This window comes from Tasmannia lanceolata, unplaced genomic scaffold, assembly GCF_043159265.1.
Source record: "Tasmannia lanceolata isolate RefF3 unplaced genomic scaffold, GAP_Taslan_0.1 ptg000011l, whole genome shotgun sequence".
Classification (NCBI taxonomy): domain Eukaryota; kingdom Viridiplantae; phylum Streptophyta; class Magnoliopsida; order Canellales; family Winteraceae; genus Tasmannia; species Tasmannia lanceolata.
The window spans coordinates 16,417,944-16,435,588 of record NW_027518688.1 but is presented as its reverse complement, the minus strand read 5'-3'; positions in this window follow the sequence as shown (position 1 = coordinate 16,435,588).

Genomic DNA, 17,645 nt, shown 5'->3' with positions numbered 1-17,645 from the left:
CTATCCAGATGGTGTTGTTGTATCTATTACCAAGCTATGCGCCAGTGCTGCAGTCGTAAACACTCGGTGTACTTGTGTTTACAGCAGCCGGTGAGCAATGAAGCATACTGTATATAACACTCGGTGTACTTGTGTTATATACTTAAAGTATGGATCATATGCATAGTACCCGATATATTGAGTCCGGAGCTCTACTTTCATTTTTACATATATTATGTACATGGATATATTTGTTGATTTAGTAAAACCCAATTAGGATCTGCATGTGCTTATATATATATTGCATTCATATAAGGACGAACATGTGTTTCTTACACATGTTGAAGCCTAGATTTAGGAGCCTTGTCCTGTCTATAGATTATTGTAGTTCACCTTATGCGGCTACAACGCGGTCCTAGTACACTCACATGTTGGTCTTGAGTCAAGCTTCTTGACTCTGCTAGATTAGAATTAAGGCTGGTGCCCCTGGTTAGGGTGTATATATGTATATATACATATTTTTATTGATTATTAGATTAGGGCTTACTCCTTTGTAATGTTTCCTATCTAATCCAATCAGTCATATCCTTTGAGATTTAGATTTGGTCGGTGACTTCTACTTGTCATCGTTATGACCATGGTCTTTTTTCTGATCTTTTGATCATAGATCTGATTCATACCTTGTATCATTGATCTATATTCCATATATTTAGATTAGGGTTTACCTCTTAGTTAGGTTCTCCTTCGTAATATAATCAATTCTTTCTATTTATCCATTATGTGGATAATCATTAGATTATTGGCTCTTTATCCATAATCTATCTCGTGATCTATTGTTCATAAAATTGATCAATGTTTTTCATTGTGGATTTATATTATTAGATTAGGGTTTACCTCTTAGTTAGGTTTTCCTTCCTAATCTAATCAATTATCCCTATCTATTCATTCTTTTAGATTATGATCAGATCGATGGCTTTTCATCACCATTCTTATTGTCGTGATCTATCCTTCGGTCTTTGTGTCACAAATCCGACCCATGGCCAAGCGTCATCATTCATGGTCAATCCTTCATTTGGTCACAACTCTTTGATGACCATATGCCTCCTCTCGATTGTGAGCTTATCTTGCATCTTGCCACCATCATTTGAGTGCAAGTATCCTTGCTGGGAGTCATATACTACCGAGTTTATCCATATACCCTTATGATGACTTGTGGGGTCCCTTTGTGTGTCCATCATGCTGCCGAATTTTATCCAACGCATTTTCAGTGTGATCGCCATCTTTTGGAGTTATTGAAAAATCATGTGTTTATCTTACCATAACCATTCTTACAATTGTTATGCTGTTGGTTCTTACCTCAAGGAGAGATGTGCTTGTAGTATCTCTTGTTTCAACTTGTGTATAACATTCAACGAGATTGTCTCACACTAAAATTAGTGTTTGTCATTTCCATGACAGGAGTCAGACCTAATTGACTTCACCCATTTGTTGAACCAGTTTCCTTTCATTTCACCCAGCCAGGTCAACAGAACCTATACCAGGGTTGAACCCCCAATTATGGACATTATGGAGAGAGGAGTGCCACCCATTAAACTTTCAGTGCCAGTGCATTACTGACGAAGAAGTGTCCTGTTTTGTTAGGTTTTTCTTTCGTTAAGTGTACACCAACTTTCTTCTCTCAAAGTTGGTAAGTCTTATTGTGTCAATGTTAAAAAAAAAGTGTCACGTTTGTCAGTCGTGTTCATTCAGAGTCTGTTGTTTCCGTCCTTTGTCAAGCCCAATGTAGAGCCCATTGAGGCGCGTCGAAAAAAAAGAAGAAGAAAGAAGGAGTGTTACCATTGTACATCCAGTTTTCAATTCAATAAATTTGTTAATTTCATATCTTTGATATTCTATGATTCACTCTTAGATCTAATGTTTAAAATAACTAAAGACACCCTTCTCGGATGAGAATGCAGACGAAATTCCCCTCGAAATCTGAAACATGATCAAACGAGAGGAAGAGCGTCGAGCATAGCCACTCAAAGAAGAAATCAAAGCTGTTGATAGTGATATTGAAATCCGAAACTCGGGAAAGATGGATTGGCAAAACTTTATCTCCCGAGGAGCGCAAAGAATTGATAAACCTGTTTATAGGGGTTCGAGGTAGCCTTGCTTGATCCTATAAGGATAAACCGGGTAAACGCCCTATGCAAAGCAAGACTCCATCGGCTTTAGATATCAGTCGTAAAGCAAAATTCAAGAGAGTGAAACATCAAACATCCAGTCGAGCTGATGAGAAATTTAGCGAAGACTTTCAGAAAATGAAGTCATCAATTCGAGCCTGAAAAGTACACTTGAGTTACATGTTTTCAATGAGATTCCGATGTGGAATACTTCAAGAATAGGGACATTCCTAATGTCTAAAAGCAAAGAAATACAAGAAGGAGAAGGGAATGTGTCCCTAAGACAACATCTTGGAAAAATCAAAGGCCCAAGTGATGGAGTCTATGAGATAGATTGAATATCAGAATTATCTCCAACATTTGGAGACTATCGAGAGCGGTATAATCTTGAGCATAAATTCAAGATATTCGAGAAGCGCAAGTTTAAGTGGAGCACCGTGGTTGAAGTCTTGCTTGCAAATACCGCCAGACTCTCGAAAAAAAAAAAAATTCAAAGTCTTGAACCTTAAACATTTCAAAAGCTTGTACATCAAAACACCAGGAGGCCATCCTTGGACGTTTGAGCCTTTATAGCCAAAATCCCAACGTTTTAAAAAAAATCCTTTTGTTAGCCCTTTGAGCCAACACTTTAAAACCAAACATTCTTTCAACCACATTATAAACCAGGGGCATTTATGCACCCGAACTACGCGGACCTGATCCCCAACTCTTCGGGGGTACGTAGGCAACCTGATCAATTCAGGTTCGGTCAAACCTTTGGGATAAAAAGAAAATTATTCCCGTTCAAAAATTTTGAAGCTAAAAAGCTAAACCATTCTTTGTAAACCCCAAAGCGAACTATGCGGATCTGATCCTCCATTTTTGGGGTACGTAGGTAGTCTGGCAAGACCAGATTCAGTCCAAATCGTTTGAACTTTTGATATCCAACCCTTTTGAACCCGAGCCTACCTATAAAATTCTTCTGGTGAAATGAGCAAAGGTTCAAGGTAATTGAAAATAAAAACAGAAAGAAATGAAAAGAACGAGAGTCTGAAGACCTACTAGGTTGAAAACCCGAAAGGGCGGCCTAGAGTCATGCGTTTGCTAAGTCAACAACCAAAAGGGTTGGCTTATGTGAAAGTGAGGGTAGCGGTCCACTGGATTGAAAACTTGAAGAGGCAATCCAGTCATAGGCGAAGACTTCCCAAAAAGTGAGCTGATAAGCATGGAAGGAGTTTCCTCGATTATGGAGAACTCTGAAGTTTGAGTAATATGAGAATTCCAGGCAAAAACTGAGGCAAATGGTTTGTTAAACCAGAAACTTGGAATGCAATAATCATGAGCTCCCACTAGAGGAAACTTAAAGAGATGAAGAAGCAATCACTACACAGAGCAGGATCTTGGAATCCGACTAGTGTCAGTAAGATTTACTTTGACACCTTTCTAAACTAGGGGCATTGAAACTGAGCAATCCGAAGGGGGTAATAACCATGACAAAAATCCTGATGGAGGAAATTAGTGCCTCTTGACATGGTTTTCGAAATTATTTTGAAAGCGGCTAGCCTTACCATTTGAAAATACACATCAGGTCTAAGGGTGAATCAAGAGTGAGTCAAGTCCCTTGAATAATGTACATCTTCTTTGATAGAGTCTTGGAAGTCTGTTCCTCATTCTTATCCATTTTCCTTTCAAGGTCCAAAGTTGTCTGGCACTGGGAGAATGGGTGTATACCTTCCAAAGTGAAAAAATAATAATACAAAGTCTTAGAATAGACCCTGGTTTAGGTACCAGAGAAAAGCGAGAAATATCTTGTTCAGAAATGTTGAATATGTCAAGTTTCAAGCAGATGGTGGTGGAAAGAACGAACCTCAAATAGTGGTCAATGAAATGAGAAGTTTTCGAGCTCAGCCATTATCTTATTTTCATTCCAAAGAAAGAACCCATGCAAACTCAAATTTTCTTACCTATCCTGGTTCTACTTTCCTTGGAACTCTTGTCATGGAAGTACAATACACTAGGGGCATCTTTTATGACTTGCGTCATAAAAGATATCAAGGAGCAAAGGCAATCAGTGCCAATGTTTATAACAAGTTGAGATAAGAGAGATATGAGCACGTCTTTAGCCAAATCTCTAAACTCCTCATATGAGTCCACTCTTCAAAAGAGTTAATTTTCAAAGAACATCAATTTCCCCAGTGGAGTCTAGAATTTACTCCCACAATTTTCAAACCTCAGCATAATGCTTTTCACCTGTCAAAGAAGGGCTAATATCCAAATCCCTACAAGTTATCTGAGTCCAATTCTCAGCAAGGAACTCGTACTCTCAATTTTCTCGGCAAGAGACAATCAATCAAAAAAAAATCAAAATCAAAAAAATTCTCATTCAAAATCAATCAATTCTCAGCAATACCCGTTGGTTTCCAAGGCTCTTCGTGGTCTACTATTCAGGTATACCATGGACTTTTGCTTTCTGAGTGGTTCTTCGTGATCTGTCTTCTACGCTGTATCATGGACCCACTATCCTTGTCCTTTCTTGGCTCTTCATGGTCTACCATTCAGGTACACTATGGACCCTTGCCTCCTTGGTGGCTCTTCGTGATGTATCCTTTCAGATATATCATGGACCCACTATTCATAATCATTCCATTCATATCTTTTACTTGTCATTGTTTCTGCTTGCTGGGCTCTTTGTGGCTTATTGCCATGGACCCCAGATTCAATGATGGGCTCTTCATGGCTTATTGTCATGGACCTCAGATTCAATGCTTGGCTCTTCACGGAGTATTGCCGTGGACCCTCGATTACTTCTTGGCTCTTCATAGCTTATGGCTATGGACCCTTGATTCCTAGTTTTCTAACCTACCAACCTCCTCAATATCTTTCTCGTGAGGCTCTTCGTGGTTTATTACCATGGACCCTCGATTCCCGTTTACCAAATATTCTCCTTGAGAGTATCCACCCCGAGTGACAATACCAAATATTCTCCCTGAGAGCATCCACCCCGAGTAAAAATACCAAATTTTCTCCTTGAGAGCATCCACCCCGAGTGAAAATACCAAATTTTCTCCTTGAGAGCATCCACCCCGAGTGAAAATACCAAATATTCTCCCTGAGAGCATCCACCCCGAGTGAAAATACCAAATATTCTCCCTGAGAGCATCCACCCCGAGTGAAAATACCATATTCTCCCTGAGAGCATTCACCCCGAGTGAAGAAACCGAATTATCCCAGAAAGCATTCGCTCCAAGCTTAAAATCATCTTGTCTCCTGAAAGTATTCGCTCCAAGCGTAGAACTCAAATTCTTTCTGAAAGCATTCGCTCCAAGCGTAAAATCAATTGTTCTCTTTGAAAGCTTTCACTCTAAGCGTAACATCAATTTGTCTATTTTGAAAAAGCATTCGCTCTAAGCGTAAAACCAAAATTCTTCCCGAAATCATTCGCTCCAAGCGTAGAATCCAAATTCTTCCTGAAAGTATTCGCTCTAAGCGTAGAACCCAGTTTTTCCTTGAAAACGTTCGCTCCAAGCGTAAAATCAATTTTGTCTCGTTGAAAGCATTCGCTTCAAGCGTAAAATCAATTCTTCCTGAAAGCATTTGCTCCAAGCGTAAAATCATTTTGTATCTTTAAAAGCATTCGCTCCAAGCGTAAAATCATTTTGTATCTTTAAAAGCTTTCGCTCCAAGTGTAAAATCATTTTGTATCTTTAAAAGTTTTTGCTCCAAGCGTAAAATCATTTTGTATCTTTAAAAGTCTTCGCTCCAAGCGTAAAATCATTTTGTATCTTTAAAAGCTTTCGCTCCAAGCGTAAAATCATTTTGTATCTTTAAAAGTTTTCGCTCCAAGCGTAAAATCATTTTGTATCTTTGAAAGCATTCGCTCCAAGCGTAAAATCATTTTGTATCTTTAAAAGCTTTCGCTCCAAGCGTAAAATTTAATATTTCCTTGAAAACATTTCGCCCCGAGCGTAGAACCAAAGTTTCTTCTTTGGGAGCATTCGCCCCGAGCGTAGGAACTATTTTCTTGAAGAGCATTCACCCCGAGTGTAAAGCCAAATTTTTTTCTTGAAAACATCCGCTCCAAGCGTAGATCCAATTTTTCTCTTTGAAAGCATCCGCCCTGAGCGTAGAAATCTGAGAAATACCAAAATCTTTCCAAATGAAGACCCCTGAGGCAACCCTTCCATTTCAAGACCCCTGAGGCAACCTTTCCAAATGAGGACCCCTGAGGCATCTCTTCCATTTAAAACCCCTGAGGCATCACTTCCATTTAAAACCCCTGAGATATCTGATCCTTCCAAAAGTCCAATATTCGCAAAATCATCTCCTTCATTCTTCTTTCTCTCCAATCATTTTTGGGCCAGTCAAAATGTGTTGTCTGTTCAGCTTTGACACTCGCGCGACAAGCACGCTCTGCCAAAGAGGGGCATCTGTAGACACCCCATTTTGACCGTGCCCTAAACCCTCCCATGTTTGATCAAAACCCCATCAAATGAATGAATTAGGATCCCAAATTTCACCCTAAGCTAGGGTAGGATCCCATCTAGCTCCCTGTAAAATTTCGTCAAAATCCGAGTGCGTTTGCCTAGCGAACGAACCAAAGAGGTGTCCGTAGTGTAAACCAGAAAGGGGGTTGAATTTATCCGGTTAGGGGGGCGAATTTATCCTTGAAAGGACGTGTATGGCCGAATAAGACATGATTCGGGCGTGCGCCCATCACTTTTTCGAGTAAAACCGTGCGCTCATCAGGTGGTAGTGCCAATATCACTTCGAAAAATTCTTATAAAAAAGGATTTAAGTTCATTTTTTACAAAAAAAAAAAAAGAGATCTCATTTTCTTGTTTTAACAGAGAGAGAGAAAAGAAAGGAATTTTCGTCGGCTCTTCATCTTCTCCGACGATACTCACCGGAATCCGGCAAATCAAATCCTTGTTTTTACCTTGTTAAAGTCATCTTCTTCATTCCTGTACCTTGAACACCAAGATTATCTTCACTAGAACCTTGATTTTCCTCATTTGAAGCTTACAAAATTCTAGATCTGAGCATTTTCAAGTTTTTCTCCGGTCAATCCGCCAGAGCTCCGATCGTGATCTTTCCTTGCCGTTATCATTTACCTCCTCTTCCATCTCTCCCTCATCAAAGATCAAGACCCACACCTTAGAGCCTCAAATCTACTTCATTTTTTTTAAGGTCAAACCCTAACTCCAGCAAAACTCCATTAATTCCGACGAGAACTTACCGAATTCCGGTCAGCTTTCGTCAAATTTGACCAAGTTTCTTTTTCAGCAACATAACCTTTAAAGTCGAATTCATCTTCTGGCTGCCATTGAAGTTAGCTCCATGACCCAAAAATCTGCAGAGAGTGGGAGCTGAACTAGTAGTTAGAGATTTGACAAACAAAAGAGCAAGAGAGATTCCTTGATTAGAAATTAAAGGGAGAGATCCAAGAAATTGAAAGTAAAGAAAGCTAGAGAGAGAGTTTGTAGAAAAGATCTAATCTTTTATGAAGATTTCTACATGTTCGTTGGAGCATAACACAGAGATTTGAAGTTGATAGGGATTAAAAGAGATTTGAGAGATTCTAGTGAAAAATCAGAGAGCAGAGAAACGAGGGAGCATGGGAGAATGTTTGTATACACTGATGTTTGGGAGTATGGGTGACAATGGGGTTTCCCATCCTAAGAGTTCAGAGTTTCATCCACCGATTACTCCAGAGATGATTCGCCGGCAATCCGACCAATCCATTATCTTGAGAATCAGTTCCTGCTAGCAATTTAACACATTGGCAGCAAAGTGATGATGCTAAATTGGATCTATGCGATCATATTTGACATAAAAAATTCGAAGAGCACTCAAATGTTGGTAATGTTTCTCAACAGGTAGTGTTTTAACCCTTTAGTTATTTCATTTTTAATATTTGATTAGTGTAGAGTAGAATTTCTAATTCCAATTTCTGTTCGTTAGAATTATATAGCATCATAATCAGTGCAAAATATCTTATGGTTATCATATAGATTAGACTACAAAATGAATGGGGATAGCTTCCATTGAAGGAATTCTTTTCTTGAGAGTTTAGGTTGAATCCTTTCAGCTTTAGAATTTTATATAGTTAGGATCTGATATCAGGTTAGTATAATTCTGTAAGATATTTCGTTATTGAGTCTTATCTCAATAGATAATTTTTTAGGATCACTCTTGCTGGCTGTTAATTGAATGCTTTTAGATTCACTCTTATTGGATGCTAATTGAATGCTTTTAAACTCATTAATTCTGTAAGGTAAAATGATTTTGTTAGCTGCCCATTGAATATTTCATTAGTAAGCTTATCTTGTTCCCAACTGATCCTGAACTCATTAAATCTGTTTTATTCGAAGTCTTTAGCATATTCACTTAGAAACTTTTATTATATCTACATTTAGCATAATGATTTTCATTGAGTAATTAGTAGTTATGGGTTACCAAATTATTTTAAAATGGGGACTTAAGATTATAAATTTAAAAAAAAGAGAGGAAGAAGATCAAAAGTTAAATTTTCAGTTTCCAGTTTTTAGGATATAGTGCTGGAAATCTGAACTTTCATATTTTTGGGGTGTTTAAGCCCAGAATTATCCAGATAGACAAACTAGAAAGTTGTAGATCTTTTCCCATAGATAGGAATACATATAAATTTTGCTAAATTTGGATAAGAATTGAGTAAGTTATGCTCATTTCAAGTTTTTTTGTTGAAAAGTGGGTTCAAATGGGTGGTTTCTTGTTTTCCGGTCACATACTGCCGGAATTGGCTGGGGATCCGAACATGAAAGTTTTAGGGGATGTTTTTGAAAATAATTTTTATGTTTTGTAAAACTTCCAATTCTAAGTGTATAAAGCGTTAAATTCAAATTTTGTTTCTAATGTGAGTGGAAGCCCACTTTCTGACAGCAGAGGAGAAAATGGTAATTTCGGGGTGTTGACGGTGAAAATTGACCAAAGTGGTAAACTAAAAAGTTGTTCCTATACGTTTAATAAACAACTTTTATGTTTACCATTTTTTCAGATTTGGAGTTCCTGAGGAAGAAAAATGTAAATTAGATTTCAGGTGTTTTTTTAGAAGTTTTACTTAGGCCGGTCGATTGGGCTGCAGAAAGTAATGTTTTGTGTTTTTTTCTTCCTTGAGAGAAGAAATGTATTTCCTCCTCTAATATGCATAGGCATGGTATAATATGTTTAGATATCTTCTGGTTTGCATTTTATATTTTACTTGCCTCTTATTTTGAAACTTATCGAGACTTATTAGTAGACCACCCTTGTTGGTTATTACCTCTCTTATTAGAGATTAGTATAAGATTCTTAGACATTTATCCTATCATCGCTAGGGCGATGAAGGCGCTAGCCCAAGCCCATCCTTAGGGGACTCACTTAGTCCAAGTAGCACTCCCCTCTCTCATTTAAAAGACTTGCCCAAGTCTTTAGATGTATATTCATTAAATCTTAGGTCCTCATTCATTGCAAGGGCAATGAAAGAGATATCTGGAACCCCTCTCTTTTTGAAGACTTGTCCAGTCTCACTAGCACCCGTATTTGTTTTTCTCTTTCATAGGAGACAGGCCATGTCTCATAAGCATCAGTTGTCATCTCTCTTTTAGGAGACTAGCTTAGTCTCATTAGCTTCTTTCTCTCATTTTATAGAGCTTTTAATTTTGAGTCTACTCCATTAGCTAGAGAGTCTATCTTTCAGAAAGTCTTTTCCATTAGCATAGGAGTCAGTCCTTAGCTAGAGAGTCAGTCTTTCTTTCAGGAGTCAGTCCTATCATCATAGGGGTTATGATTCTATCCAACCTCTCATCAAATCATGTGTTTTTCTATCCGCTCTTGCAAGGCATAGGATGCCGTCCAACCCTTGCAGAGTCATGTTTCTGTCTATTTTTTTCCCCCGCAAAGCATAGGATGCTGTCCAACCTTTGCGGGATATCAGGAGTCTGTCCGCCCCTTATGATGATAGGATTCTGTCCTCTTGTGTCAAAAATAACAAAAACATTCAAAAATTTCAAAAACATTCAAAACATCTAAAAAACCAAAAATCTCAAAAATCTTGAGTCATTAGGAGTAGTTAGGAATTTCTTTCCGAACTACGTTGGCTTGATCCCTTTCAACAGGGTACGTAGTGCAGCTTGGGATCCAAATCCCAGGTCCAGCCAAACCTTTAAAAATAAACATTTCACATCTTTCAAAATTACAAAAATATTCAAACCTTTTTCAAAAAGATCTTCCTCTAGAGTTAGGAGTCTGTCCTAGATATTTAGGGTGTTTTAGAGTTAGGAGTCTGTCCTGATTTGTTGATATGGTGTGTCCAGTCGTGTGAGTGTCCCTAGAGTTAGGAGGCCTCAAGTTGATCGGTTAGACATCTAGTCGAACCGATGGCTAGACTAGAAAGCATATAGTCAGCCCATGGTTTTCTTTAGGATGCACAGCCTAGTTACACATAGGATGTAGGGCCCACCTGCATTAGCTTAAGGCTAATCAACTTGCATTAGTTAAGGCATATAGAGTCTTAAAAATTACAATTCACCTGAACTTAAGCTATCGTGTAAAAAGCTTTAAAAATCAGTCGAGTCTAGTGGATCGAGTCTAGGATAGCGGTTCTAGATGGTTAGACATCGTAGTTAGAATAGGGCATCGAACTACGTTGACTCCGAATCTTCCCGAGGCCGGGATACGTAGAGCAGCTGGGATGGACGGCCATCTTGGTCCGAGTCAGGTCGCATTAGAGTTAGGACTCATTTTTGTCCAGTCATGTATAGAATTGAATTGTGTTGTGTACTTTGCTGTGTTCTCTTACTTTCATGTACAGATCCTATACCTTTAGCTGTAGCATGCATGTGTTTGCACACCAGAACTCAGACACTAATTAGGTATGACACTCATAACCTAGTTATTTCTTAGGCGACACTTCTTTCATTTCTTTTATGTGTACTTATTATTCATCTCTGAGATATGCATGATTAGATAGACGTCTTCTCGGAGATATTCGTTCCCATTTCCTATGACTTTCGCCCAAAACTCTTCAAAATTATTAAATAAATGGCATAAGAGACCAGGTGTTTACACTTGGGCGGATGAGGTGCTCTTTAGACCTTCCGAATTCGTAACCAGGCACGAACCTTCTTTTATATCTCTGGTTATCCGTTGCAACAGAGCATAGTATGGGATCCAGGGCCCATTTGCCTATTTTCCTTGGATGGCGACTCTTCTTTGTTTAAGGTACGCCTCGAATCTGGGCTAGTCCCCGAATCGAGAGGTATCTCACCTTTGTATCGCCACTCATGCTGTGAGGGGCACTTCTTTCGAGAGTTCCTTGGTAGAGCTCTCCATTCACGTGGATGATCCATAGAGACTGTGTTAGCGCGTGGGGGCACGTCCCCCACCGCCGCCTCTCTCGGATCGGGGTCCACAAAGAGTGTTCATGATCTAGCTACCACATGCTGTCCTGTCATTGTTTCTTGGATTTTAAGTGAGAAATCCAGGTTTTAGAAATATCTTCCACATCCTGAGATTTCTAAAACCTGAAAACTTGGGATGATCTCCTGCTCTTTTTGAGAGAAGGGTGAGAAAACAGAAAACGACAGCCGGTCTTCTTCTTCTCTGGTCTCCCAACTACGATTTGGAGGAAATCTAAGATTCTAAAATCTGTGTATACAAACGGCTCCTAAAACCATTGTGCTTTCCAAACTTTTCCAACAAATTCCTGCAATCCAAATAGTAATTAAGCATTTTTTTTTTTGGTTTGTAAATGCATGCGCAATGAAAGGAGGAAAAGAATGCCACTCATTTGAGCGAGACTTTTGATGTTTTTATTTGTACAACAGGGAACTCTGAGATCACTTCTGAAAAAAAAGTACCCGCATTTGATGAAATTGCCACTAAGGGGTTATTTTAAAATTTAGGTAAATTTACCTAAATATTTACCTAAAAACATGTGACTCGTAGAGTCCCTAAGGGAGCTTTCATTAATAGAGAGAGATCCTAATTGTAAAGTAGCTTTGTTGAGATTACAAGATCTTATCATATCGAATAAGGTAAAGTTAGAAAGATAAAATAAGATAGATCATATAGGAAAGATTAAAAAGTATACATTGATCAATGAATTAAAGATTGATAAGAATATCATTGGAGAGAGAGAAATATTCTAAGAGATCTTATATCTTTAACAGAAAGAACCTATAACAGCCAATTGGAAGATTTTAACTAAAGAGAAGAACAGCTTTACTTAGGGGTGTTAATGGACCCAGACAGTCCCATGGATCCTTAATGGACAAGATTCGTGCTCATGAATTGGATCCGACCGTGTCTATTGGATCCATAATCGAAGATCCGACATTCTTTTGGACAGTGACCTAGACATAGCCAGAAATTGGATGGAGCGTCCTAGATCAGAATGAAGGGTGCCAAAGTATGAAAATATATCCTTCATATTTTTGTTGGTTGATATCCATTCGTGATGGGTATTTTTGTCACATTTAAAGACCCTACTCAAAACTTCATACATTTCTTTTTTTCTCACGTTTCGTTTCAATAACTATTCTCCTTTTTCTTGAGTTTTTTTCCTCTCCCTTTCCTCAACTTTATGCCCTAACTATGTAAAATATAAGTAGGATCGAGGACAGTCCGATTCAAAATAGATCGTAACCTAGACATAAGATCAGAAAAGCACTTCTAAAAGAATCCGACCTATAATGGATATGAATGGATACTGACCAAGGCATAGGTCGATTTGGTCAAAAGTGAATCAATTGATGCCCCGACCTTTACTAAGGCTTTGTTAGCCTTGTATATTGGTGAATTAGAACTTAAGTAGTCAGCATGTGTGGGAACAAAAGTAAGAAGAATGCTAAATTCCAAGACTCTAAGAAAAAGAAGTTTTTTTCAAGTTATTTGTTAGGGAACAAAAGTCATTACACATGAGCACACAAGGCAAGTAGGCTCCTTGTAGTTTGAATCAAAACATGCACCCAAATGGCACCCCAAAAATAAGCAAACACCTAATAAACCCTAGAAATTGTTCAAGCAAACATATCCTAAAGCAAATAAGTGTGAATATCATTTTCTTTTGAGAATCCGTGCTCTCCTTTCCCCCTTTTTCTTTTTAAGAACATGACCGGATTCAACTGTTGTGTCCAAATCTTGTACATCAACCTTCGGATCCTTTGCATCCATCGGACCGTTTGAGTCCATCTCTACAATCCTACTTATGACCAAGTGGAGCGTATATGGAACAAGCTCATTCTAAATAGAGATCCCGCATAAGGATAAACCCTTCTTTGAGAGGGATTTGGAATCTTTGGGAGACTATTCTAGGTTAAAGAATATGAATCTGGGACACTACTAGGGTTTTCTCCGTCAAATCCTTCTACAACCATATTGTGCTGTCATCTAATCCCTCAACAGAAGCAAAAGTGTGGAATATATAGGCTCGGCCTGAGTATTCATTTTCAGTTTGGCGGCTTGCAGAGGTAGAATTCAGACGATTGATTACCTTCAGGTTAGAGGGATGTAGCTGATTGACCATTGCACTCTCTACATTGAGGCACGTGAAACTATTGATCACATGTTTATCCACTGCAAAGTGGTAAGGGCAGTGTGGGGCCATATCCTATTCAGGTTTAGTGTTCCTCTCTCCCTGATCTTATTGAGGGTTGGCCAGGAGCGCCTTGGAAAAAGAAAGGTAAGGTCCTTTGGGAATTATATTTACATACTACTTTGTGGATCATATGGAAAGAAAGGAATGCTAGAATTTTTGAGGGAGTGGCTAAATCTCCCCACTTCCTATATATAAAAATTATTGTTGTTGTAATTGCTTGGGAAGAAAGGAGGGAGGTATGCTTCAGTATGGAAAGAAGGCCTAAAGTAGTCCAAGATTGGATATCTCTGATGGAATGCTCAAAATGAATTTCGATGGGTCTAGTATGGGGAATCTGGGCCCCGCTGGCATCGGTGGGGTGTTGAGAAATTCTAGAGGAATTTTTTTGTGGGCTTTTTTGGGGTCCATTTGGACCGCGGATGCAAATGAGGTGGAGGTTAGAGCTGTGCACCAGGGAATTATACACCTTAATGTAGCCATGCTTGATAGAACCATCATTGAGGGCGGTTCTTTAAATGTAATTCGGTGGTTGAGAGGGTCACTTGTACCGCCCTGGTTCTTTGCTAGCTTCTTTGATGAAATCCAGGACTGGATTGGTGGATCCTCTTTGACCTTCAATCATGCCAGAAGATCGGCTAATAGTTTTGCTGATAGATTAGCTAGAGAGGGTGTTGGGAGGCTTGTGATTGAGTTTTTATTTTAATTCCCTCCGGTGACTATTAGCTTCTTTCTTGTTTGTGATGTAATCCTGTTATTTTTTCCATTGTACTCTTCTTTGACTAGGGGTGCAACTCGGGTTGGGTTGAGGCCAACCCGAGGAACCCATTTTTCCAACCCAACCCGATTTCCAATTCGGGTTGGGTCGGGTTGATCCGATTTGATATGGTACCAATAGTTGACAACCTCAACTCAAGCCGGATTGTTTTGGATTTTGAGAACCAATAGTGAGTCACCAATAATCAGTTTTTGACTCCGAATCGGTTCTCAAATTCCAAATCAAACAGGGACTAACAATTAACAAAGGGAAATGTTATCCACACTACTATATTTTGATGATCACACTCCTCGCATTATTAAAGTACGGTATGGCCCGCACCATAGGATTATCCAAACCGTCCATTGTGGACTGTGGAGACTATTTCAATGTTTTTTTTTTGAAAGATAAAACAGTTAAAATGAAGCCTCATAGTTAATTAATTTCCAAACTATTGCATATAAATTTAGGAAACTTTTACAATTTTAGATGCATGCAAAATTCGGGAGATGATATTTCCACCCACTTTTATTTCTCTTTATTAGACTATTTCAATGTTGAAAAAGAAAAACACATACAGAACTTCTTCAGATGGAACCCAAATTCGGGTTTCGGGTCGGGTCGGGTTGCCTGACCCCAACCCGACCCAATCCGATTTCCAATTCGGGTTGATTTTTTCCAACCCGATTTGCAAAAAAGCTTAACCCAACCCAACCCAAATTCGGGTTGAACCCGACCCAAGTTGCACCCCTATCTTTGACCTTCTCGGTCTGTTTTTAATGCAATTGCCATCATTCAAAAAAAATAGGGATAAACCCTTCTGTGTTAAAGGATGCCTTTGGATCAAGATCATATTAAGAATTGTACCAAAAGAGGAGATTCATGGGGGCTCACCTGATCAACATACTGGATTACCTTCCTCCAATTTGTAAAGGTGATGGCGGGCCCTGCATGACCAAACTAATTTGAAAGGATTCCATGCCAGAGTTATCACGTTTAAATGCTCTTTTCTATAGTTAACTTACTGTAGAACATAAAATACTTCAGATCAAGCCGACGGTTGAGATTTAAAGGGTATGTCTTTTCCTTTTGGGCCTGTTTGGATTGGGGTGCAACTCGGGTCGATTTTTAGGAATTCGGATTGAGCTTCTACCATTATAAAGGGTCGGGTTCGGGTTGACTCCAATTCATTTTTTCAGTAAAAGCTCAATCTGACCCGAGTTGCGCCTCATTTGAATTTGCAGGAATTGTTTGAAAAAGTTTGGAGATTTTTTTTTACTTTTTATAATTTCTTTTTTTGACATTGTTTGATTTGAAAAGAAAAACAATACCTTGAACCACCGCAGTTCAAGTTTTACTCAGAGGGAACTTCAACTGATAACCATATCCCTCTAAATAGTCATAACCACATTATTTTCCTCTAAATCTTGGAGAAATAAACATGTTTAAAATGCGTTTTTTTGGCCAACTTTATAGTTTTACGCCCACCATATTTTGTAAATGACAAAATTCTAAACTAATTTTCTTGTGTTTCCGTTTTTTTTAACTACAATTTTTTTGAACCAGTGCCGTCTTAAACTCAAATTTTTGCCGTCCTGTTTTTTTGCTGAATCAGGTTTTGCTAACTATGGTCCTTGTTTTGTTTTATCTCTATCTACAAGGTGATCCACCCTCAATCCTCCATCTACAGTGTACGGTAGCTCACATCAGATACCACTCACACTACAACTATGGGCCTGGACGTCGAATCATAATACCTCCTTAGGACGAGAAACAGAGTCCAGCATTCCCCCCCTTTGATTCTCTGCCCCGATATCATTTTTTTTTTAAATTGACATATTTCATTAATACTCAGATGGCATTCGGGACCAGGAGTCCCAGCCTGCAATACAAAATATTAAGATATATTGGCACGGGCATACCCACGACTAATTCAAAATTAACCAAAAAGGATGAAGTAAAGCCTAAACTATTCCTTTCACTATTCAGTAGCATGCCTTCTTTACAATTTCCATGGCATTCTTTCAAAGCTTTCATCTGTACCCTTCTGAAACTGCACATAATTTTGGTTCACCTAACAAGTACCTCTGAAACTATAGATAAACTACTTCTCCTGAAAATACCAAACTTGCACTCTGAAACTCTAGAACTCTAGAAGGTATAGCAAAGCTAGAGTATATAGACAGAAAAGCCTAAGCGAAAGAACGAATCTCTCAAGTCATGGCTATTGAAGATTGAGCACTTCTGGATAACGACAGGCAATTCACAATGCTACTTTAACGATAGCTATCTTGGATAATCATTAAAAGAGTTTACCATCTAACAACCTACAACCCAAATCTTGAAACTCAAACGAGAGGCACCAGATTAAATGAGAACAACACTACCACCATCAGGCATTTGACCGAGGAAGGAGTCGGCCCTAAGTGAGAGACACTGAGGATTCTCAAGTCTAAGGGAATCAACTTCTACCAAAGAGGACACTTTCAATAAAACAATCCCAAAAACATCTATTTCCTACTATTATCCGTTCTTCATTTTTCTTCTTTCTTATTTCTATTCTTCTTTCTTATTTCTATTATTCTTTTTCCTTCTTCTCTGTGTCTGTTCTTTTTCTTTTTCCTTCCTCTTCTTCTCTCCTCTATTTTTTTTTTCCGGGGCCTGAAGGCCTTTCATTTAGGGTTACTACCCTCGGCCCCCTTCTCTTCACCATCCATCACCAAACAAATCTCCCTTCGTTCTTTCAGATATTTGATTGCCATAGACCGAAACAGATTCTTAGTGGCTTCAAGATCATCATCGAAACCGATCTCAAAGACATCCCCTATTGCCCACACCTCATCCATTTCCTCAGAAGGAATAACTTTACTTTCTTCCGACTCCAAAGGCTCTAGCAACTTTGAACCCTCTTCTTGATCTTCCACCTCCAACCCCATCCGGGGCCAAACCTCCATACTGACTTCCCAGTCTAGGGAATCCCTTGACTCTTGGGTTTCATCTACTGGGATAGCCATCAATTTTTCCAGTCTCTCAATCTTCACAGCTTTAACCTCCTCCCAACGCTAGCGACGGGCTCTTCGCTCCTCTTCCAAAGCTTCCTTAGAAAAAGGAAGTTTATAGATTCTGAAAAAGCATCCTTAGGATCAATCTTCCC